Source organism: Lissotriton helveticus, chromosome 9 (genome assembly GCF_964261635.1).
Source record: "Lissotriton helveticus chromosome 9, aLisHel1.1, whole genome shotgun sequence".
In the NCBI taxonomy this organism is placed as follows: Eukaryota; Metazoa; Chordata; class Amphibia; order Caudata; family Salamandridae; genus Lissotriton; species Lissotriton helveticus.
Genome location: NC_136070.1, coordinates 537,253,446 through 537,273,939, shown reverse-complemented (window position 1 = coordinate 537,273,939; position 20,494 = coordinate 537,253,446). Strand labels below are relative to the sequence as shown.

Genomic DNA, 20,494 nt, shown 5'->3' with positions numbered 1-20,494 from the left:
TCATGTGCCAGCTTAGGGCGATACACATGTAGAAGAAACATGTAATTATATAACGAAATGGGAAGGTTTAAAAACTGGGTCGGCCCATACTACATCATTGGCAGGCACTGGGTTCCAATTTCTGAGAAGGGTTATTACCGTCTTTTCAGTATCCCAGAAACAGCCTATCATGCACTACAATATCGGTAAATCATATATAGGTAGTGAGGTTCCATAGTGCCATCCAGTAGTGGGCACAGGCAGAGATGATATCCTATCCTGGGAAGCCTCACATGAAAGCGAGGCTTGACTCACGGAACATAAGAACCAGAACGAGGCTTGACACTCGCCTCAGTATACGGTTTGTAACCGAGGCTTGGAACGCAGGAACAACATGGAAAGATAGCTTTCCGACCGGAGTCAGTACATAAAACGCGCAAAACAAATGTGCACCAGCTGTTAGCACTTTTGGTTATCCAATGACAGTGTAAGCAAATTGGTTTAAAAACGCACGCATCGAAATGCCGAATTAATCATCATTTCCGGCCGAGGTAGTTTCGAGCACAGGCGTATTGGGCGTGGAGAGAAGAGGTCCGAGTAACCGAACGGTAAGGAATGCTCAAATCTGGCAGAGTAGCACTTTAGTAGAAGTAGGACCTGTGTGACAAGGGGTCATAATAAGTAATTTGGAGCATGTGCCCTTTTCTCTCTATAGATTCTAAACAGAACCATAGGGGACTAGGGACAGCAACCCATATCCACCCCAGTGACACTCCAGCTGACCTCAACTTAGGTATGTTAATGTGAGAGTCATATTTTTAAAACCGGTTACAGAATGTTGCATTAATGACAAATATAGGTCTCCTTCCTCTTTCCCCTACAGAGGAGAAAACCAGGTTCACCAGTTTGGGAGGTTTTCATGAGATCGGAGGGACCGGGGAATTGTACCGCCTCCGTGAGACTAACAAGAGACTCAACGGGAAAGTGGTTTTTAGTAGGTATCACAATAGTATTTTAAAGTAAGACCATATGAAAAAGAGAGGTTGTAGAAATGAAGGCTAACAGCACATTTCTCTATAGATAAGAGGACAATATAATATGTGATAACACATGCTGAAGTGACTGGCACCAAGAATCAGGATCAGATTTTAAGGTAAATGCCTGAATAAGTAACTTAGCTACATAGCAAATAGACCACAGCAACAACCAAAATGTTTTTTGTTGCAGTTTTAACACATATTAGGATGCCATCAAATACAAAAGACACAGAGAAGAGGCAGAAAATTAACATGAAATAAGGTAAAAACATTAATAAATGTACCCTGTATAGACTGCTGGAGGCACAAGTTAATTATTTAATTATACACTACAGTAAATGAGAACAGACCACGACAAACCTGAGGGGGTGTTATCCTAAGTGACCTTCAAATATGGGAACGCCTGGATAGGGCTTGTCTGGATCTAATAGCATGGCCCAATAAGCCCATATATTAGTACTTGGTAATTAAAATGTTACTGATATGGTGATATTCTGACAACTGAATAATGTGTGCATGGTATAAAAATGGTACATGTAAATAGTTTTTAACCATTGTAGATCGCTTAGGCAGGTCAATAAGGGCCAGTCATCTGTCTTATACTATGTAAATGAGATTGATAAATGGTATTAGGATCTCCAATGCATGCATTCTGACAATAAGGAAGAAAACTCCTTTTTTAACTTAGATGTTTAAGATGTAAGATTATAAGAAATGACTTTTATGCATGATATTTATGCAAATATGTTTATTTACAGGATTGTACTAAAGTGGTAACCAACCAGTGCCCTTTACTAAGAGAGACTTATCATACAGTCTTGAAAAAGATGGTATATTACTATTAAAAGCCATCGAAACGCGTCAACGCCCACACCTGCATAATCACGTGACCAAGCTTATCCTGCAGACAAGATTAATTGAGCGGGTCCAGGATATACTTTAACATTGGTCTGTTTAGATGTGCGACCTTGATGACAAATAGTACTGTCTGTGTTTGTCTCTCCCCTTGTTCTTTTTATTTAGTTGATGAGCACGACAACTAGCTTGGGTTTGTAAGATTGTGTTCTAGCAGTAGATTTATGATCCTCGGATGCATATGGTGGTGATAATATTGTACATGTTTTTAATGAAATTATAATTTGTTGTTTTTTTAAAAAAATATTGTATTGCTGATCAAATGTCTTTTTAACATAAAAATAAAAAGTGAAAACACTTCTTTTAAACAAATTCTCTGTTTATGCATTATGTGTGTTAGAGACCTGTGCTAACATATGGGCTAACGTCTTAGTTGTTTCCGCCAAGGGATTCCCCTGTTATTTCACTGGAAGTTCAGGACTCCTTTAGACCCAGGGGTGTGGACAGTGCTGAGTGTCAATGGCATCATGATTTCGGTGAGAAAAGGCAGTGAAGCTGTGGCAAGAAACATCTCGTAGTTCAGGAAGGTGTAGCCAGCAGACGTCTGTGGTTGACAACATGGAGGGGAACAGCTGGTAGGAAGAGGAAAGCTACAATGAGACTAGCCGAGGGAGTCCCAACAATGCAAATGAGGAAAACAGAGCTGCTGAGAACACTTGAGCCACCAGGGAGGTGCCAGACCGCTCACAACATCAGCGGTACCAGTTCCAGCCGCCTAAACCATGGCTGAGTCAGCATCTCAGAGACTTTGTGCGCATAATCCAACAATGACAATTTGTGGCGGAGTTGGGGAGCGATGTAGTGAGCCGCCCGGGAATATCCGGGGAGGTCTTACTCAGCTGTACCACCAAGCACATCCTCTGGCCAGGCGTGGCCAGAGGCTGTAATGTTGGTGCAAGCAAATGAAATGCACAACGCTGGAATGGTGTGTTAAGTATTTATTCTTAACTTAACAGGTGAATACTGAGGAGCGCCGGCCGGCGCTTCCGAACATTACTTTATCTCCGCGCGCACTGGGGATGCGCGCGCAGCTTGCCAACATGGCCGCCGCACGTCACGCCTACGTGACGTGCATAAACTAGAATGCGTCCGCTACATATCTCCCCCTTTTTATCAAACATTAATGAGTCACTTACAGTTCATCGTCCAATTCAAAATCTCGATATCTGGAAGGTCTTACCACCTGCCTTCCGCTCCTTGTGACCCTGACTGGGTTCTCCATTGTCTCTTGACTCTGCGTCTCATGGCTTACTGTCCCTTCATTCTCAACACCTCCTTCATGCGTGCTTCTCTCCAACCTGTCCCATTCCAATCCTTGACTTCCGTTTTCTCCTTCCTCTTCACATTCCGTTCCAGCTCTCACTCCACCTTGCTGTTCTGCGGCTTCTTGATTCCTCTCCACTTCCGAGCCTTCCTTGTCTTCCCAGTCGGCGCTCTGTTGCTCCCAGCCCAAAACCTTATTGCACCTGGCCATGCGGTCTTGGGACCACACGTTCCCGTCGCTTAGTAGGGCTGCTCGATCATACACTTCCACAACTTGCAACGGCTTGGTGTACTTGCTGTCTCCCTTCTTCTGTAGGGTGGCCAACCTTACTCTTACCCACTCTCCCTTCTCCAGGCCTGTACTTTTGACATTCCTTCGCTTGTTGTAGTGGTTGCTGTAGATTGTCTGTGCTCTTTCCAGGTTAGCCCACACCACTGCAGGAGACCATTCACTTGTGATGAGTTTATCCTTCCAAATTCTGTTGTCGTGTGTAAAGGGTTCACGCCCTCTCAATATTTGGAATGGACTATACCCCGTGCCCGTGGGGGTTATTCTGTAGGCCCATATCATATTCTCTAACGCCTTCTCCCAGTTCTGTTCACTTGATATGGCTGCTTGTATGGCTCCCATCACTACCCTGTTAAATCTCTCCACTAAACCGTTACCGGCCGGATGGTAGATTGCGGTGTGTTTGACAGTGACGCCATTTCTTTGCATGAACTTGTTCCACTTTTCTGACGTGAACTGGGGTCCATTGTCACTCAAGATTGATTTTGGTATTCCTTCCCTCGTGAAAGTCTCTGACAGAAACTTAATGATGTTCTCAGTGTCCATGGACTCATCTACTCTCAACTCCGGCCACTTTGAATATCGATCCATGAGCACGCACACGTATTTCTGTGTGCCTTGGTCATCTAGGACCGGTCCCAAAATGTCTATGGATAGTTCTTCCCACGGATTTGAAGGGGGATCAAACTTTCCTATCGCTGGCCTTAACGGTTTTAATGTCTTGTCCGCCCGTTGACACTGTGGACACTCCCTGACATGCCTTTCAGCCCTTATGTCCATGCCTGGCCACCAGTAATTTTGTTTTGCTCGTGCCTTGAGTTTCCCTATGCCCAGGTGTCCTTCATGTAGCAAGTCCACAAGTTTTGAGGTGAGGATCCTTGGGGGAATCACCTTATCTCCCCTGTATATGAAGCTCCCTTTGTCTCCTATCGACAGTTCTTCCCGTACTTCAAAGTACGGCTTGAGACTTGCCCTCACGTTCCTTTTGTCCGGCCATCCATGTACGATGTGCCCCTTCACTTCCTTTATGTCGGTGTCCTCTTCATATGACTCTGTCCATTCTTGTAGACTGATTAGTTTCTCTTGGTCTTCTATCAGGGCTACCAACTCCCCACTGCCGGCAGAGTCTTCCTCTCCTGGCTCCATGGCAGCTGCCCTGCTCAGATAATCCGCTACTCGGTTACGGCTCCCGGGAATGTACTCCACGTCGTACCGGAACTCGAGCAACTTTAGAGTCATCTTGGATATCCGGGGAGTGGCACTGGCGTGTCCACTCGACGTTAGCACCTTCACCAACGGTTTGTGGTCTGTTCTGAGAAGAAAGCGTGTTCCCCACAGAAATTGCCGGAATCTCGCCATGGCCCATACAGCCGCCAGCATCTCTTTCTCAATCACGCTGTACTTGCTCTCCGTATCTGTCAATGCTCTGGACGCAAAACTGATGGTCTCCATTTCCCCTCTTCCTCTGTCTTGCATGAGTACCGCGCCCAGGCCCTTGTCACTGGCATCTGTCGTCAGTATGGTGGTGCCTTGTGGGTCATAACCCTTGAGGGGAACCGCTCCTGTAACGTCCTTTTTGATTGTTTCGAACTCTGCTTGGGCTTCTGGCGTCCACTGAAACACTGTGCTGTCCCTGGTCAACAGCCTCAAATTGTGGGTCTTGGAAGCGAAGTGTACCACAAACTTGCTGTAGTACTCCGCCATCCCCAGGAATGATCTGACCTCTTCCTTGTTCCTGGGCGGTGGTGCTTCAGCGATGGCTTTGACGTTTTCTGCTTTGGGGGTAACCCCTTGCCGTCCGATCTCGTGACCTAGGTACGTTACCGATTGCAGTCCTAATCGACACTTCGACCACTCCGCCGTAAGGCCTTTGTTCTCTAGTGTTTTCAACACTTTTCCCAGCTTCTGATCGTGGTCCTGCTTATCTCGTCCCATCACCAAAATGTCATCCTGGAAGTACTGGACGTCCTTACAGTCTCTGAATAGTTGGTGCATCATTTTCTGGAAAACTGCGGCTGCTGAGGCCAGCCCAAAAGGCATCCGACAAAACTGGTAACACCCAAACGGTGTGATGAAGGATGTGAGCCATTTGCTGTCCGGGTGGAGTGCGATTTGGTGATAGGCCGAGGTCAAGTCGATAGTGGAGTACCACTGTACCCCCCTGGTCTTGGTCAACATTTCCTCGATTCTGGGGAGGGGAAATTTCTCCACAACGATATTCTTATTCAGTTCTCTTAGATCCACACAGAGCCGGACCTTCCCATTTGGCTTCATTACAACCACCAAGGGCGCCAACCATTCTGCACATGTTATCGGCTCTATTATTCCCTTCTTTTCCAGCTCCAGGAGTTCAATTTGGACTGCTTCTCTCACCGCAATCGGCACATTCCTCACCTTGTGGGCTACCGGAATGGCCCCTTCCTTGAGCACAATCTTGTGTTGGAAGTTTTCCACCCGTCCCACTGTGCCTCCAAACACTTTCGGGTAGTTCTCCTTCCATTTGTTCATGTCCGGCCATTCTTCTTGCTCTGTGAGTAATATTTGCTCCTTTCCTCCTGGATCCAGTTTTATTCCTAGGTCCCCTTGGTCTAGCCATCCCAGGACCGAGGGTCCCTTTTCTGCAATGTACAGCTTGCACCATGCTGACCGGCCCCTGAATTCGAACAGTAGGCGGCGGAACCCCAACATTGGAATGCGGTCGCCATTGTAAGTGACCGGTCGGATGTCTAGCTTTTCCAACTCCGGTCCCAACTTGGGTCTGAACGTTTCTTCCCACACTGCCTGTTGGATGATGGTAAAGGGGGATCCTGTGTCCGCCACCACGGTGATGGTGATTCCTCCCATAGACATGTCCAGGATGGGTTTTGTGGATTTCCTCCCTTCTATGTTCATTACCTGGTCATATATGCACAGGACGGTGACCACCTCTTCCTCTGCAACCTCCTCCAGATCTTCTTCACCTTGCTCGACGCATTTCACTGTTTCCTTAGGATGTTTCTTCCTACACACCTTTTCATAGTGGCCCAGGATACCGCAGTGTAGGCACTTGGCTCGGAATGCGGGACATCTTCTGTCACGTGCGTCGTGGGACCAACTGCCACATCTGTAGCACGATTTCTTGCTGTCATTCCCTGTTTGCTTCCCTTGCCATCTGCTGGTTCCTTTGGCTGCTGGGTCTTTTCCTCTTTGGTCCTTACGGTGGTCTCCCTCTTGTATCCTGTTCACCATTGTTGGGGTGGCCACATCTTTCTTGGTTGCTGCAGCACACCTCCTAGCAAGTTCCGCCCTTTTTACGATGACCATTACTTCTTTGAGCGTGGTGTCGCCGCTCGCCCACAACTTGTCTTGGACCTGTGTGCTCGTAGTGTGCATCACGATCTGGTCTTTTATGAATTCATCCTCCCACAGTGCGTATTTACACGGGGCCGCTAGTTTCCTCAAGGCCCCTACATATTCCTCTATGGTTTCTCCAGCCCGTTGTTTCCTTTGCTGGAAGTTGAACCTATCCACTGACACACATATGGTGGGGCGGTACCTCTCATCCAGGTCTTCTACTGCATGAGCATAGACATCTGTATCGGTGTCCTCTCTCTTCTTGGGCACCAGACTCTTGTAAATCCTGAGACCCTCCGGTCCCAGGTTCAGTAGCAGGATACGTTTCTTTCTTTGGGGGGTGAATTTTTCTTCATTTTCGTCCTCTAGGACCCCTATGAAATTATCGATATATTCTTTCCAATCATCCCACTTCATCAGGGGTTCGCCAGGTTTCGGTAGGAACTGCACTGGCGCAATTGCATAGCCTGCCGGTGTGCTCATCCTCACCTCCCTGATCTCTGTCGCCTTGACGTCCTTGCTGGTGGGGCTCCCTGGGGCGCTGTCCTTCACTTCTGTATTGGCGTCCTCCTGGGGACTCCTAGTGCTGGTCCCCTCTTCCTCCCCTTTGGTAGCCAGCGCTGTTCCTACCTTCCACGGTGTGATGGGAAGGTATGTGCGGTGATTTCTCTTCTGTGGGTTGCGGTGCTGCCTCTCTGGCCACTGCGCCGCCCCTCCGGTGGTTGTGGCACTGCCACGCTCCTCAGCCTGTCGTTCTTGGTGGGCTCAGCCGTGCCCCCTTGTGCCCTTTGCAATCTGGCCTCGTGGTGCTGCTCTGCGCTGTGTCCCAGTGGTCAGGGGGTTGCCTGCCCTGCTGCTGCCCACGTGGTGGAGGGTTCGATTTTTTTTTCCTGCTGAGTTACCAGCTGGATCCTCCCGACCTCGTCGCCACTGTAATGTTGGTGCAAGCAAATGAAATGCACAACGCTGGAATGGTGTGTTAAGTATTTATTCTTAACTTAACAGGTGAATACTGAGGAGCGCCGGCCGGCGCTTCCGAACATTACTTTATCTCCGCGCGCACTGGGGATGCGCGCGCAGCTTGCCAACATGGCCGCCGCACGTCACGCCTACGTGACGTGCATAAACTAGAATGCGTCCGCTACAGAGGCTACAAATGAACTGAGAATGGACCGCACACAGTCTTCGACCCACACACTGTCTTTGTGTGGTCGTGCATTTTGTGGGGCTCGGGGCTATTACGAGGCCTGGCCTACAGGGGCGCAGTCAGGGCGGTTTGTAACACCCCTGGCATTTTGGTGAATTGACGTTCATGTGAGCACAGCTGTTGTGTATGACTTACATAAAGGAAGCTGGTTCCGTTATAGTTAACACAACAGAGTATAATTCTCAGCCTTTCAAAGCAATAACGAGGGTGCACAAATGTTGGTCTAACTTGAAGTTTCCATTAAAATGTATAGAGCTAAAGGAATATGCAGCGCCACCTCAGGGCAAACAAGTTTTAGTTCTGACAAACAATGAATGCAAAATGGTCGTCAACTCCCTAAAAAACTATTGTCATTTTGGAGCTAAGTTCAACTTCTGCGGTCTGGATTCTCTGAACAGGTATAATGGGAAGAAAACATTACACAAACAAGCAAAGTAGAATTTGAAAAAGTTGTTTTTCAAAGCGAACCTATGTTAGCCATCTGGGAAGTTGTGCTCAAATTAGGTTGATGGTAGTGGAGCCAAAAAAAGCGTGTCTTTACAAATTGAAAAACAAAACCAATAAAATAACACTGGTCTATTGGGCACTTCACAAACCAAACCACTGCGTGGAGGTTTTACTGTATAAGGCAACAGTTTGCCTGTCCCTCGTCTTTATTTTTCTTCTCTTTTTCAGCGACAGGAACTTGGACCGGAAACTGGAATCTTTCTTGCCAGGTCTTGTCGAGCTGCTTGCTTCGTCGATTTTAATGAGTGGAATTTAAAAAATGCCAAGGCAAGGAGTCATGGGAGAAAGAGAGAAGAGAGTCCCGGCCAAAAGTGGAATTAGTAAACACATTTAATGAAGGCGAGCTTTACTTGCAGAATGCTTCAGGATACAGTGCCAGTCTAGAAGATTAGAATTTTATTTGCTGGGATAGGCTAGGAATGACAACAACGTTAGCGGGGAACTCCACCCCTCAAAACACGTCTGTATTCTTGTTTTAAAAAAGTGTTCCTTATCGTGTAAATGTTTTTTTTTTTTAATATGGTCGGGTTAAAAAATAACATTGTCATTCGACAGTCCTACAGAGTTCCCCACACTTGTGTTGAAGGCAGCAGTTGTTCCTCCTTTACTAAAAAAGAAAAAATATTTATTTGCAACAATGTATCTTTAGCATGGGTATCCTGAAATGTATATGCTGAAAGAATCCTTCCTCACATAGAGCCATCATTATTTTCCATTTGGCACCAAAAACAACTCGCATGCCTGGGGTGGAATCCTTGTTGCAGTTTGCAATTTTGGCTGACTTTGGGACTGTTCAGCTGGAAACTCAGCTGCAGGGCCCTCAATCCACTGAGCTGTCAATCACGGCACTTGGAACCACCAAGAGAAAACAGAAGAGGGCCTGGCATTTATCAAAGACAGCCCTTATTACTGCACCTCTGCCCCCCTGAATGAGCCAAATTTAAAAAGAAAAGTAAATTCCTGGAGGTTTCCGAGAACATCCAAATGTTGCCCCATAGCTCACCGCTGGTGAAAAACGTCGAATTTAAGATAAATCGAACACCTTGCGTAAAAAGTATATAGATAAGTATGGGGTTGTATTTTGACTCCAACCTGTGGTGACACCTTCTTCTTCTTGTTTGTATCAGAACTTCATCAACTACTAGGACATCAATATAGTACCATAGTCACCTAACAATGAAAAGCTATTTCAGCCACCTCTGCTTAAATTCCAGGGCCAGCTAGAAATTATAACACTGACTGTACATTCAGTTTATTTTTAATTCATTACTGTATTAAGCTGTCTCTAGGTCTTTAACCCAGCCATCTCCAAGACTGAACCTTGATTAATTGACGTGGCAACCTTAGAAATGTCAAGTGCCCAGAGAGAGTAACATTCTTTTCCAACTGGAGCGCATCACTACTAATGCCCCTGAGACATCAGTGGTAAGACATTGTACCCACCACTGATACTTTCCAGCAACCACTGACTGGCCAGGGAATAAAAAAAAAGATGTTACATTCTTTAAGCCTCAACATATACGGTTGAACTAACACCAGTAAGAACCTTACCACAACAGGGGCCCGATTCTCAAAATTAAGTTTAGATTTTGTGGCTCAGACCGAGTGGAGGTATGCCTACTACATTTCTGAATGTACACAATGTATCAAATGTACTCAATTCATAAAATATGTTTGTATTCCCCACCCACATACAACTATTCAAATGAGGACAGGTGTACCCTTCCATTTACGAGTATGATATTACTACAAAGAGCACTGTGGATGTAAAACTTCGTATTGCTACCAACTGTGCGCAGATGTATTGTTAACCCTGCCCTGCATAAAACACTGAATGGAAGGCAACATAGAACAAACAAGACATTATACCTAACTATAACCACTCAGACCACATCTCAGTCACAACTGGAAATATATATAAGAATACACTCCACTTCCAGGGCTCTGCCACCTTCCCATTGTGCTGAATGTAGCTCGAAGCCAGAGCCTTACCAGATCCTCCAAGTTGTAGAATGATTCTACTCAAAAGGAAGACGAACTTCACAGAAGAAGAGAAAGACATTTGCGGTGAACTATGTAGTTTTGCACAATAGAGAACTGAGTGGTGTGACTCCTCATACCCTGAGTGGTGCAGAGAGGACCCCATTTGGTAGGATGTCACCTATCGGTTGAATGCTAGAGACACATCCCAAAGAACATTAAAAGGAAGTAACAAGATAAGTGGAGGCGAGTGAAGGACAGTTTTGCAAGAAGACTGCTGTCATCTGTACTCTGTGGCAGTAGACTCTAAGGCTAAGGTTGCTGCTGTAACGTCTGGACACAACCAAGCCTGATATGGCTGTGCAAACTTGTGGGAGCGAGACATGAATACCAGAAGCTGGTTTCTTACGTCAGCGGAGCCCTGTATCCACCTGAAAAGTAAATATAACTCTAGGCGAGAACAGCATCCAGGGAAAAGAGAAATGGAGAAAAACAAAAGATGGCGCCCTCAGGACCCTTCAAAGTGACTGCATTAGTTCTCTTTGCTGCAGATTCCTTCCGTGTTCTAGAATCGTTGTGTGTCTACAAGAATATGAGATGTGTTTTAGGACTAGTCCTTCTAAGGCATAAACATAAACCATACATGGGCTAAAATGGCAATTGTAAGTTCTTACCTAATACCTCCCACTTTTCCTCTAGTACTTATCAGATGGAACCCTGCGTATGCAGTGTAATCCTAAGGAAAATAAACAAATATAGAATATATTTAAAGTAAGTACTCAACAAATCAACTACTAGGACATCAATATAGTACCATAGTCACCTAACAATGAAAAGCTAGAGATCTAAGACAGACCAGATATGGAATGGAATGGAGTCATTCCTTATAAATCTCACAATAACCAAATATCCATACGAATAGTGATTGAGTAATGTCCCAAGGATCGTCTAAAATTCTCATAAAATAGTCTTTAAATCTTAATCACTGAGTTTAGTAGGGTGAACAGAACAGAAGAGTCTTTTCCTTCTTTTGCAAAGTAAATAATCCCCATCCATCAAGTTAATGGAGTCACAGTCAGCTATTTGTAAACCATCTTGAACCCTTTTTGCCTATGCATGTTCCAAGGGAGAGAAGTAGACAAGAGAATAAAAAGCCAAAAAGCCATCAGTACAGGGAGCAGCAAATGAAAAAAAGCAGCAATCTTTGAAAGTGGTCATGGAGCGAACCAGGAGTATGACCTTCATGGAAACAGTAAGTCTCCAAAGGTATAATTAACTTAAGGCAAAGCAGGACTCTCAAGTGCAGCTTTTATACTGATGCAATTAAACATCCTGACCGCGACTAGAGCAGGCTTCCAGGAGGCTGCGTTGGTGCAGGGTACTTGGAAACACTAGGTCGCGTCCCCCCTAGGTCTCCTCCCCTACTTCCTAGTTTTCGGTTGTGTCGCGTGCCCTGAACAGGCACACGTGGCCGCAGCCATGAAAGTTGCCTCCCCCCAGACTGAGGTTAACCTCTCCATCATGAATCCAAACCAGCTAGCTGCTTGGCTTGCCTGATCCAGAAACACCGATCATCAGGTCAGATAAGATGTACTGCCAAGTCCTGGGCACTCACATACAAGAGTAATCAGAACAATTCACTGAATGTAAGTCCATAGTAAAAATCCATTAAAGAAAGTCGCAGAGGAGTTGTTTCTTATTTCTTTTAATTTTCTTTGTGTTGTCAATCAGTCAGCATAGAACAACCAGCCGACAAGTGTTTCGTCAGGGTAAGGTGGACCCCTGACTCTTCAGGGCTGTGCTGGTGTGAGCACTGCAGTGTAATCGAGATGCCAGTGATAATTCCAACCCGGCACGTCCATACTGGTGGGTGTGAGTGATTTTGCCCAGTCTGTAGGGATATCTGAATCCACGGTTGCGGGATTTGTATGTACCCCCGGTCACGTACACATAAATGTGTTCAAAGTGTTAGGTTTGGGTAAAAACGTGAGCTGTATTACCGGCATTCACGTCAAATCCACATGAGAGAGGGAAGTTTTACAACGCAGACACGGATATGTGTCAATGTTGTGGAGTAGTACACGGAATGTCCTCCGTGGCTTGCCTCCAGAGAATGGTGATGTACACAGTGGCAATTCATCATAAACACCACAGAAGTCATTCTATATACTCACACCACATGTTACATGAGACGTAGAACATGCAAACCCAGCTTCTCAGACCAGATGAATGATATAGCTTAGTAAGTCTATCTGCAAATGTCACTACATAGCTAGTGCTTGCACACTGTTATCCATCTGTATACTTCAGTGTTACTCACACAGAATCAATTTTCTGGTAATTCCTTTCCCCGTCCATGACATATATAATCATTACATATTGTGCCATTATTTTTCCTTGCATTGATCACTTATTGTTATGCTTTTTGTCTCTGATTTTTTTAAAACAGATTTTCTGCAGTTTGAAAGCACTTTGGCTTTCCTAGTTCTGATTTAGGGTGGTGTTGTTGCCTTGCTTATGAGCTATAATATCCTCCGCTAACTACAATAAGGAACTATTAGGATTGCCAAAAACTTTATAAACATAAAGGTATTGGTATTTTGAACTCTACTGGTCACAATACTTACTTTTTCCTAGCACTGGTTTTGCACCACCTTTAAGAGACTTAAGGCGCCTTGGGTTGAATACATCACTTCCTAAATTCTTGGTGCCACAATATTCTTTTTCGAACCTGCTATGATCTTTGCCTATCTCAATCTCCTCATTGACATATGATTTTGGTTGCTAAATGGTGACGTCTATGTTTACAACCTTGACGAAGACCTGTGGACGAAGAACTTGTTGACTTTTTCCAATGGAACTATAATTTGGATTATAACATAGAAATATCATCGATTAAAATAATATGGCACTATACTTCTTATTGAAACTGGTCTCAGACTACATACACCATCTTTGCAGGAGGACTCCCATCTCACTGTTTACACGTAAGGAATGACTGTTTGTACAGCCACTCCAACCACATCTTTGGGTAACAAAATGTACTGATAGTTCAGCAGCGCTTATCTAATTGTTTTTACTAGTCCCTAGTGTTCATATGCATATCTTACAAGTTTCTGTTTGCTTTGAGGATCAATTGTTGGATATGCAGCCGTATTCAAATTGCTTCCATTGCAATACATATAAGATTGTCGGGAGAAGTTTCGTCCATGTAGCTTTTTGCTTTTTTCTCTAATCTGGGACTCTCTTAAGGAGACACTTGTCACCGGTTACATGCATACTTAGTGCAGGGTTGCATTGCGTCTATCTGCAAGGAAGACTAGCAAACTATTTGGCAACAAGTTAAAAACAAATTAAGAGACATTCTAAACGTCCAGGTCATGACAGGAAGATGAGTCTAGGAGGAGACACAAGATGGGGTGGAAAGCAAAATCCAATAGGAGAGAGCACTACAAGACTGAACGCAGAAACGACTCCGCTACCGTTGAAAGCGGGCTCCTGTCTCTCCTAATGCCACGGGCCTTTCTTAAGGTAAATCTTGGGAAATTGGTGGATATAGTTAAAATACTCACAGTGTTAATGAGTGCATGCCACTAACACGGAATTTTCTAGGATGCGTTTTTAAACAGCTCTGTTATTTCTCTCCATCACATGAGAAACTATTTGCAACCTCACCGGAATTAAAATGGAGTTTTTTGTTTGTGTGAACACTGGACGTTTGGGCAGCAGAAGCACACTAATTAAATAAGAAGTAATTCAGACCTGTTTGATATATCTTTCTTTCGATGGGAGACAGTGACTCTCCAAGAAATAGCTGATCAAACAGCTCAAAAACTAAAGGACAGCATGCTTCTGGGGAACACTTTTTGTTTATCATGCTTGTATCATAGATAATAACTAAATATATCACAAGACTTTTAGCTTCTCAAAGTGTGATATATACGACACACCTCTGACCCCGTACTGTCCTAATTAAAGGCAATAGGATTAGACTGAATGCAGCCAACTGAAAATCTACATCCACATTTAAAACATGAAATTTTGTCCATGCCATAATCTTAACTGTGATTACCTATAAGAGGCCAAAGTCTTCTCTCACTTAAAGATAACTATCTAACTCTGTCACTAAAACTGCACATTCAAGCAACATTAGGCAAAGCAACAGCCTATAGGGAATTCAATTGGTCGTTTTACAAGGAGCCAGACATTATTCCATGCCTCGGTTTCTTTTAAAGGGGACGGTTTTTCAACTTGATAGTCTAATTCAGAAGGTTAAAAGCAATTGCTATATGATTTGTTATACTAACAGGGGAGGTTTTAATTAACACAAAACAAAAGGAAACAGCACAAAGTAAGAAAAAAATCTTTTGAGGGTAAATGTTAAATAAGAATAGAATTATGCAAATCGGTAGACGTGTCATAAAATTTGCTTCTCACACAGGTCTCCTGGGGTTACAGGCTTCTTCACAACCTTTCCCATGAGACCATCACTAAGCGGACCCTCAATGATTCCAATCTACACTAACCTATTGTGTGGCATAGCAAGATAGATCCCATCAAGTGAGATTAGTATCCTAACCACATCCTCAATGGCAATTTCAGACCATGTTAGTGCCAATCTATCCACTTTGTAAGGTCTTTCCTCCTTATTCCTATAGGAGGTGGGACATACGTGGGGTTACCACATAACCTCCCTTTAAGGGGATCTATTTATCTTAAAGTCATGTCCTTTTTTACAAAATGTAGTCTAACACCACCTAGGTTTACAGGCCTGTTTTACCTCAGGAAATATCAGGGACCACCACAGTAACACAACAGTGTAGATTTACACCACGCAGTCTCTCACTGGTCAGCTAACAGCGGCTGGTGTATGGTTTCCACTGTGAAGAGACAACTATCTCCATACCACCTACACCCTCCTCCTTGTCTTGCTACTATGAAGGAGAGTAATAATAATACCTTTTATCAGCACCAAGAGATTATTTTGTTTCTACTCTGTGCTATATAAATGTAAATATTATTTGTAAACTATGGCACTAGATGGTTATGTTATTCGTTCTCCCTTCAAAAAGACATTATGGGATCTACTCTATTTAACCATTCTCAGTGGGTTCCTGGAAGGACCGTTTGATTCTAAGTCGGAAAAAGGCTCAGGACAGGACTCCCGGTGTCAGAAGAGGAGGTGGCTCAGTTGGTGCAGCATTCGTTCACTCCCATTAGAGCTGCTCCACTGTCCTATTAAGATTAAGAATAGCATTCCAGTTCTGGGGTAGCATGCTACTTGCCGAAAAGCGTGTCATCGCCTCGTCAGGGGTAGTAAGCACTAGATAAATACAATTATAATTAGTTACAATTCCCATCTTACAAACATGGTGTATGTTACACCGGTGAGAAGGCTCTCCAATCAGATTAAGCTATCTTGTAGACAGACTCCAAGTGGCCACCTCTGACTGCAAGTGAATCCAGACATTGTGCTACTATCTTTTTTCTGAAAGCACTCAATCATCTTCCTTACCCACAGCATGGAGTGAGGAAAGAGTACTGAAAGAGAGAGGTCAGATGGCAACAAATGACAAGCACACTTACAATACCACTTATAATTCAGTAAAGCCTCTATTTTAAGACACTAATCTCAGTTGTAACACATAGATACACCTAAGCACGGCCATGACAATAAAGCAAATGGCAGATTCACTTCCTGCAACTATAAGGCACTGGTCAAAGTGTTGAAAGAAAAGTAAGGGTACTGTGAACCTGGTTACAATATGGGAGCTGTCACTGAGTGTGGGGACAGGGTCACAAACGTGTATTGAAATAAATAAATATTCTGTATTTTTTGTGTTGCTCTTTCACCTACAGGTTAATGTAAATAAAATACAATACACAAACCATAAATGAAAAATAAATGCAACTTAAATGTATCTGTGGGCAATGCATTGTATGGTACGAGAGTTTGGGTGGTTAATGCGATCACTTCAGATGTCTGAGGGTGTAACCAGACAGTCACTGATTTAAAACCTGGTCACTGGGAAAATGGTTACGTGTGTTTATGGTCCTAAGGAATCCAAGCCTATAACAAAAAATACGGTGAATAAGTAATTCGATTAAAAAATATATCACGAGAATAGGAGATAGCTTGCACCCAGTGTAAAACAAGCAGTCACAAAATGTGCAAAAATGTTTTGTTTAAATGTTTACATTGCTTTAAAAGGTAAGTGTTTTTAGTAACAAGATGATTTTATAGGCTTCCATTAAAAGGATAGATATCAGATTACATCAAGTAAAGGCCTACACTGCCTACCACACACATTTACATTTCTTTCAGGTAGCAGGCAACCTGGAGCGAAGGCTTGTTTCTTCTTTAGATGCAATCTCCTTTCTCTTACTTTACTGTAGCAAGTCCCTTCTTCTTCCCTTTCAATGTCAAGGAATTCAATCGTTCAGTAATGATTGCTTTTTAAATAAAAAGCATGTTTTGATGAAATAAACGTCGTTCCCTGCCCACTTCCATCTCTGCTATGAGGACCTATTTACTGTGCATGCCTTGTAAATAGTCTCACTTAGATGTCATGTAATGTATTCCTATAGGTTCTGTATCGATCCCCCTATTCCTGACCCTGTTCTGGTTAATAATTAACTAGCAGCCAACCCACGGTGCAAAAACCGTTATCTGATTAAGCCACACCACGGCACAGAAACGTGTTATCTGATTAGGTCATAACGCATGCCATCTAATTAGACAAACGCTATTCCTCCAGCCCCTGATAAGGCATACGGAGTTCTCAAAACAAATCAAACCTATGACAACCTGGGAAAATCCCTACGGCCATTGTTTTGATTTCACAGAGAACTTCAGTAAAGAATGTGCTAACGACCAGTTCGTATGACATCCTTATTGACGTATCTATGTCCATCCTTACGTCAATCTCGGCACCTTACAGGTATAAATATTACCGACATTGCCTTAAGCAAACACACGCGGTGGTGACGAGATCGGAGCAGCGAGACTTGCCGAAGAGGCCAGCACACAGCGAAGCCCACTGGCGCTGCCCCGCCTTCCTGACGCGCTGAGAACGAGACGCTGCTTTTCTCCTGCCGAGAAATCCAGCTCCGGCGCTTCCAAGCAGCCCTCGCAGGCAGCTGGAATATCAAGACCAGAGACGAGAGCTACCAGCCCTCAACCATTCTAGATCTCAGGTACAGAACTGAATAACCCCTTGCAGAGAATTCTTGAGTCAGTCACAAGGCAAAACAAACTTAACTTAACCTGCTACTTATCTACTCCCGCCCACGTATTAGGCTTAGGTCAGGTACACTGGGGTAGGCGTAGTTAGAAGCACCAGTTGAGTACGATTAGTCAAATGTATATATGTATGTATCTATTTTATCAATCTTAAATATCATATGGCATAGAAACCATATCAATGCTTTTACAGTATTATTTTATACTTCTGCTTTTATTGTATGCACTTTACTTAACCATAAGTATTGCAATAATATCGATTCATTTCTCTTGTACGAGAAAAGAGACTGATCAATAAATAACATCTTTTATTGAACACGCCCGTCTCTTCCTTTTCTCTACAATCTGGTGAAACTAAGAATGCACTGAACTGACTGAGTAAAATAAGTTGTCTTTTGTTTTCACACGACTCTAGAGATACACTCTTGATTAGGGGAGAGCAAAGTTGTCATGTTCTATGGTTGTCAGAAACTAAATCCCTTCTTGTCTATCCAGGGAGGTTAAACTCCTCCTTGCCTATTCGAGAACGTTTCTAGTGAACTCTGAGCTAGCTGGCAAACCCAAAACTTTAAGTCTAATATCGTCAGTAGAAGACCTAGTTAACCTCCGTCCTAGGTCTATACTATTGAAGGTATTATTCCAATGCGCAGAGCCTATTGGGATAATAGGAACTACACTACATGGCACCCAACGTTTGGATAGGCGATAAAACTAACGCAAGACATTAGAGTAACTCAGTCGTGCTTTTTCACACAGAACCCCTTTTTCCCCATAATACTCCAAAGACGTCTGGAGTGGGTGAAAGGTCATATCCGCCAAACCTCGCAGGAGGAGACTCCTATGTATGGTTCTTGGTTTAGTCAACGTTGAAGGATACACTGTTCCAAAATATTGTGCATCTAATCTTTGTTTCCATAAGAAACCTGATCTGCAAACAAACAGAATAACCTTCCAGTCGATAAAATGTCAGACAATGAAGAAGAAAGAGAGACAGCTAGAATAGCAGCTGAACTCCTAGCAGCTGATACTACTCTGCAGGAAAATGACCCGGATATAATACTCATCCCGGTCAACAAAAGGAAATCTATAACTTTAAAACTTATAGAAAATGGACTGACACCTAGAGGTGGCACAGTCATATTCGTAATAGAGGCACACGAATATCGGCAGACAGAGGTATTCTATTCATGGATAAACTTTCCAGCAGCAAACGCTGTAACAAAGGACTTCCACTATTACAAAACAGAGGAACCTCCTGATGAGTATACTCCTTTCGAGGAGGTGGAAGTACCACTCAAATTCCAAGAGCACCTGCTCTTGTTTAATGGCGCCCTAAAACATAATAATCACATCACCAGGCTCGGTCCACTAGGTAGACCAGGAGCAACGTGGCCGGTCCTAGCCGGATACACACCACATCCAGACATCGAAGGAATGTCTGCAGCAGCTCTTCTAGTACAACTAAAACAATAAATAAAAGTACATAGACAATTAGTCCAATATGTAATGCGGACTTCAACAATCCAACCAGCAATCAAAATTCCACAGCTGACCCCTCATCAGGGGAACACAAATAAAATTACACCACAGAACATACAGTCCTGCCTGGGTAAAGTACCAGCTAAACGGGAACAAATACCATTCTGGTTAGCACAAAAAATCACCCAAATAGAGGCGGTGTTTCCAGACACCACCCCGGTAGAAAAACACAGGATTCTGACTATCTGTCTTCCAATGGGAATCGCACCACACGTGGAGGACTGTGACACTTGGGGTACAGTCTTTGCTTCCATATACACAAAAACACATGGTGTACCATCCATGTCAGTAATACCAGATGTGCTAAAACAAATTCAAGATGAATACGGTCCAGAACCCGCTTTAACTCTTGGTATGAAATTACTGAAAGACTTCAAGCAGGTCTCGGCTATATTATTAGCCAACATAAAGGGAGAAGCAGCAAACGTGGCGATCCGCCAAAGGTTAAAAGAGACAGATATAGCAGACCAACCAACTGAAATTGCCAGAATCATAGAGAAATCCTATGAAGAACTAGGAAGAGATAGTCTGGGTGGAATACCGGTGAAACCCCAACTAGTTGAAAGTCCTGAAAAGGTATTTATAAAAAATAATTTGAACACTCAAAAAAAGAGCTGGGATGGAAATAAACAATCCAATCCTAAAGAAAAAAGATTCCAGTCCAGAGGAAGGTCTCCTTGGCGAAGAGAAAGATCTCCGAACCAAGGACGCAGGTCTCCCCAAAGTGAGCCCTCTGGGAAAAAATACAACCTTAGAAATAGGGATAATATAAAGAAACCTGATAGATATCAAGATATTGATACACGTCCCTCTCAATCTTTTCAGACTTCCTCGCAGAAATCGGAAAGAAGAGGACGATCAGAACAAAGGAAAGAGCACGTCAAGTCCAAAGACAAAGAACCTGCTCATCTGAATAAAAAATTACAATTTCCAAAAAAGAAGGTAGCCAGTATTAAAGTAATCAATAATGCCGAGAATACTGAGGACACAGCTGAAAAACGGAGAATGGGCTCAGACAATGCTAGACAGCGCAGCAGAAGTGAGCATAGCTCGCAAAGTCCTTATGAATCATCTGGAGACAGTGGACACGAATGAATATATTCAAGTGGAAACTGCAGACACCAGAGTTAGCAAACCTCACAAAATATATGAAATAACATTACGTATAGAGGGGGATAAGACTAGAAAAATAAGGGGTTTAT

At 43.7% G+C, this 20,494-nt stretch overlaps 1 long non-coding RNA gene across 1 annotated transcript; it reads left to right on the top strand.

The window, feature by feature from the left end:
* Positions 1-396: 396 nt before the first annotated feature.
* On the top strand, positions 397-2,569 carry LOC144782825 (uncharacterized). The gene is made up of 6 exons (XR_013601278.1): positions 397-587; positions 695-772; positions 863-973; positions 1,060-1,132; positions 1,207-1,278; positions 1,775-2,569. It is a non-coding gene; the product is annotated as an uncharacterized LOC144782825 (long non-coding RNA).
* The last annotated feature ends 17,925 nt before the right edge of the window (positions 2,570-20,494 follow it).